Genomic DNA, 5,760 nt, shown 5'->3' with positions numbered 1-5,760 from the left:
CGAAAGCCTCTGCTTTCTCAAGGTAGTATCGCTTGGATCTCTTCTGACAGCCACCCCTTTCCGCAGCTTGGCTGCCAGGAGAAGAGGTGGCAAGAGGCCTCCTCTGCCGAGAAGCCTCCTCTGCCCACCCCTTGTCTGCCACACGCGCTCCTCGGGGCAACAAAACATGAGTGAGTGCTCAGCTTCTCGCAGTCACCCTCCACCCGCAGCCAAGAGGCCTCTTCCCAAAAGCCCAGCCGCACTTGCAGGAGCTCGGCCAAGCCGTGGCTTCACGCAGGCGTACACGGAGGCTCCCACGCAGGCACAGCTCCTTCTTGTCGAGGCATGCACAGGCGTCTCTGCAATCTCATTATTCCTGCAGATCTATACATATTAGAACTTACTTTTGCAGAACTTGGCCATACACTTTCACCTTTTCCAATGGTAATACCTAGCTCACGCTGGGCAGTACAAAGCATCATCTTTTTCTAAAATTTTTTTTAAAGCTTACATTGAGAGGGTTGTTGCTTGAGAAGCATATTTGATGCTTGCGTACTCTGCCCTTAGCCTGTGTTAACAGACCATTTTTCCTTTTAAATTTTTTTTCTCTTTAAAGAATGAATCAGTAGCTACTAGATATAACTTCACTCAAAAATTTATGAAGGAAAATTAATAACTTATATTTCCAAGGAAGTCACCAATGCAGGCTAATTGTGTCCAGTTATCTTGCCTTGGAAAGGTGGGCAGAGGATTTAAAGCCAAGAAGCAAAGCAATGAAGAAACACTAATAGTTTGAATGATTTGGGGACCTAATTAATGATTTTCCATGGAAAAAGTCATTGATGCATGTCTTTTATTTTGGTACACTAATGGCACAATTTTTTGTAAAAGGCCTTTGGACAAAGGCTGGTTTGAACCTGAATGAAAGTAATCAGGGCTGCAGCTTGAATAATTCCCCCAAATTTGTATACATCATTTATCCACACCAAGTATCACCCACCAACACCCTATCTCTCTCGCATTTAAATCATCCTGACCCCAGATACATTTTTTCAGCTGCTGCAGACCATGTAACAGATCTCTTATTTATGATGGGACAGGCTAGCTGCACTTAGACAAACACATAAAACACAGATGCGTTAGCCCTTATCTTTATTTTTGGTTTCTAGAAGGCTGTACATCTTTTGACACAGACAAAAACCACACAGCATCCATATTAACAAACCAATCTGGTTTTGGATATCACTATACCCGCAGCTGAAACCCAAAACAGTACTGGTCCATCCTGCAAGTGCCAGCCTTGAGCTTAAAAACCAAGTTTTGATGCAAAACCAAGGGGTCTGGCATACACAGAAACCCAAAGTGACAACTAAAGGGACCTGAGCAAAACTAACCACATCATTAACTCCAGTGACCCAAAGAGCTAATATCTCATACAACGACATTGCCTACCACAAAACAGTACATTTGAACAACGTACAAGCACAAATGTCACTGAATCAACATACCAGCATTGGAGGATACAGACTACGCAGCCAGTTGCCACAGCAAAGAAACACTTTCTGGCAGCATAATAAAATATTATAAATAATCTCCTGAGTCAGAGAAGAGTAACATCAGACAGACCATTTAATGAAGTACTTGTAAGATCACTAGCAAGAACAAACTACAGAAGGTTTAAATAAAAGCTTTCAAATCACTAACTTATCAGAGTTTAAGTGAAACTAGACATGATTTATGCAAGGAAAAAAAATTATGACTAATCTATGACTAATTTTATATTAATCACTGACTGAGTCCATCTCTGAATCGGAGCGCCTCTCCATGCAGTTTCTGTCAGTTAGTGCTTTGTTTTTATGCTACAAGCCAAAGCAACAGGTTATATGCAGTTTATCGTCTGTGAAAATGCAGGCATCAGTTGATGGAAGATGTAGAAGTGACTGGAAGAGATGGAGGATTATTTTATGAACTTAATTGAAGATCTCATGCCCCCAGCGCCCACCTTATGGAAGCAGTGTGATAAGAAGTCTGTGCAATCAGATATGAGAGAATTCAATCTCCTGGAAGACATTTTCCATAGCACGAATTTGATACCACCAAATACTGGTCTTGTCAGTATTCTGCCTCTTTCATAGTTATGTCAAGTTTGCTGACACCAAGGTGACTAAAGCCACTGATCTTGTTAATCACATGGCTACCCGGAGCACACAGGGTGGACAGCCATCTTCAGGCATCACTTCTGTCCTTGTGTAAATACCAATAAGCAGTTGGTGTCTCAAGCAGCCCTGGTTCTGGAAGCCAAGAGGCTGCAAGAGTTTTGTTAGAGGAGAATGCTTTTTTAGGGTGAGATGATCACAATGGGCTGTAACACTGCTATCACTAAACTAACATGAAAAGACTATCGAAGTGTTTTCTCTCTCATAGACACCAGTTTGGTCTTATTCTTCTACACAGGCAAAAGAGCCAAGAGAAGCCTCCATGTGCCTCTTGGTTGGAGGTTTATGGGACACCTTCAACCTTGGCATGCCCCGTCAAATGCAAAAAGCGCTGCTCTGTCAGTGTTATTCATCTTCTTAATCTGACTGTTGCCACACACTGGTTTCTGTCTTCCTTACCAACTCTACTAGAAATAAGCACAAGACATTCCTTAACAAAAAGGGATCGGGCTCACACATAAGGTTTGCCATAACATTTTCCAGGAAGATGCCTGCCCTTCAATTATCCTGAATTGTTACGGGCATCCTTCACTTTGAAGCTCAGTCACAGCAATACTTTTGCCACTCCTAGAAGGAACTTAAATAGCTCCAACACCACAAACTTATAAAATCATGTTAGTGAGGCACACACATCCAAACTCTGTGTTTCCAGAGCTGAGAAGTGAGGTGGAAGCTACGCAAACAGCAAAAACCAAAAGCACTTATCAGGAAAAGGAACAAAATACATTTTTTTTTTGTTGCTGTTGTTAAGAAGAGACAGCCAAAAGATTTCAGTTAAAAAAACTCGAAATTAAGATCAACATAACTAGATGATTTGCTAGCTTCACAAGTAAAAGTTTTATACATTTATTTCGCTATTTCTCCATGCAGACACTTCAGTTGTTTCAGCCCTTTTAAGTTGGTTACATGCTAATATACATGCATACAACAGGATTCAGCTGTTGTGTTTTCATATGCACTGCAAATAATCCTGAAAATACCATTTCTACTAATCACATTGTTCCACACAGTTTTAAAGCACATGATTGCAGAATAAAACCCTCACCACATATTTTTGGCCTGGATTCTAAAGGAAATTAAGTTTATGTGGTAGTGTTGTTTGTCAGTCCTCACCCTATTAAATTTTCAACTAGCTAGTCAATTTTGCCCACATTTGGCAGAAGGCAAAGAGATCTGAGTAGGTGTCACATTCTTACATCTTTGGGAGAAATTAGTATGTAGGTAGAGGAGATGCATCCAAATTAGCCTCACAAAGAATCAAACTCTGCTGCAAGAAGTCAACAATTCCCTGCTTGCTTTGGCCCAGCAGCCACTCTGTCAGCACGTGGGCATCCAGGGCACATGGTGGACTCCTGTGTGGCCAACATGAAAGACACTGGAGAGAATCCACGGACCAAGCCAAAAGGGAGGGAAAAGATAATTTGGAGATAAGGGACAGTGAAAATGAAGAGGTCCAAAGAGAAGGATCACAGGTCATGGTGGACAGAAGGCCAATGCACACGGGGAAACAAAATCGTAAAGAACTAGGTTTTGTCAACTCTGCTACCTGAGGGATAGTTGGTGGCAGCTGTTTGCCATCTCCATACCTACAAGCACAATAACGTCCTTTCCCTGCCCTCCTTCCATCCCCTGGAAAGCTCACAACACACCATACTCCCATCACATCCTGGGCTAGTTGTTTACAAGCTGTGTTTCATCTTCAGATACCCACAAATAATGCTGGATGCTACTGGGTCCACAAATGGACCATGCCTTCACCTGGCCGATGGAACAGGAGCAGCAACCGTGCTCACACTTGGGAAAGAGCCGGGGCAGACTAGACCCACCTCAATCCACCTGCGTCACAGCTGCAACAGAAAGCAAGGTCCCTCTCCAGAACTGTCACCTATGAATTGCAGCCACATTCCTCTTCATCCTGGAAAGGAGAAACTCGCACCGCATCCTACGAAGCTCTTGCTAGGGAAAGGAAGCAACCCAGAGGCACTACTGAAAGACAACCAAACAATACCGCCTGTAAGGAGTACAAAGGAAACAACAGCTTACGAGCCAAATCAAAATAACTTGCAACCTATGTGGGTTGTTTTTGCCCAAGGAGCTCTCAGTACCATAAACCTGGACAGCTATTAGGGGATGAGAAGTATGATCAAATTATCCCTACTTCAGAAGAAAGGGAGGGCTGAAGGCCAGAAACAAGCAATGACTACCCTGAGGGGTACCAAGCAGCCAGGACGGGCAAGGGGAGCATGATGCAGAGCCAGGACGGACATCTACCCCAGCCAGGGCTGAGCAACCCCAGGGCCAGTCCCACAGCCACCAGTGGCAAGTAACGCTCACCCCACTCACTCTCTGCGCCTAGCAGCTAGCAGATAGAAAGCAGGAGGTTTTATTTGTGCTAGTTCTTAGAAACGAACACTTCTGCACCATGAAAGCAGAATGCAAATATCTCCTCCCCACGCCCCCACAAGCCTTTCTGGTTTAGTTTGATTTTATTCAAGAATCTTCTTTATTACCAATCTATTACAGCACTTTATTTAAGGATTAAGTAAGGATGCTGCCACCAGCATTAAATACCCTTTCACTAACAATTACAGGGCATTATCCTCAGAGGAAAAACTTCATTAGCTTTCAGTCTCTCTCCTACTTCAAAGAGGTCAGTGTCTTGCAACAACAGAAAAAACAGTTTTTCTCCCAGGGAAAATACCAAGGATGCTGTTCAAGACACAGAAAAGATGCAGGCAGAGCACAAGACTCAGGGATAAACAACGAGATGCAAAATCACTGTCCCCTTCTAAACCATCACTTCAAGTTCAGACCGACTACGCAACAATCTAAAAAGTCACCAGCAGCGGCTCTCTCCATCCCCTTCAAGGTCTTAATATGCAAACCATGTCTGCGATGGCAGCCCATTTGTCCGAGGGCACTTTACCCAGCCCTCAGACTGAAGCCCTGTGTGACCACAGCTAGCAGGCGCTGCAGGAAGCAGGGCTGGACGGCCACAACAGCCCAAACAGCTCCATCACTGCAGCAAACGCCCAGGGCTCTGAGCCAAGCACTGCACTGCACAGTGTCAAGAGCAAGGTGACAAGGTTTATGGAATAGAGCTTCACAACACTGGGGCTGGGAACAAGACAGAGCGTGAGCATAAAAATAAAGGTATCCAACAAAAAAAATAAGCCTTAAATGACAATGAATTATGACCGACAAATGCATTGTAGCAGAGCCTGAAACAGAGCCGGGTGGGGATATCTGACCCCAGAAAGCAGTATCTTCACTTACAAGCTTTCCACTCAACTTGGTCCTATTAACTCTCCTATTCACCCACCCAGTTTTCACTCTCATGGGAGAACAAGCAGCCCTAACCACCATAGCAGCCAAGCAAAAACTAGTTCAGTGAAAGCTAGTTTCATGTTTCACATGAAATATGAATAAATAAATATTTCATATTTAATTGGTTGGTTGGTTTGGTTTGTGGAAGGGAGGTGGTTTGTTTTTTTAAGGAAGGAGGCAAGCTTTGCTTAGACTCCAACACATAAGTCAGATGTGAAAGAACTACTTACAAGATGCT

This window comes from Fulmarus glacialis, unplaced genomic scaffold (genome assembly GCF_000690835.1).
Source record: "Fulmarus glacialis isolate BGI_N327 unplaced genomic scaffold, ASM69083v1 scaffold40308, whole genome shotgun sequence".
Classification (NCBI taxonomy): Eukaryota; Metazoa; Chordata; class Aves; order Procellariiformes; family Procellariidae; genus Fulmarus; species Fulmarus glacialis.
Note: the sequence above shows the minus strand (reverse complement) of the source record.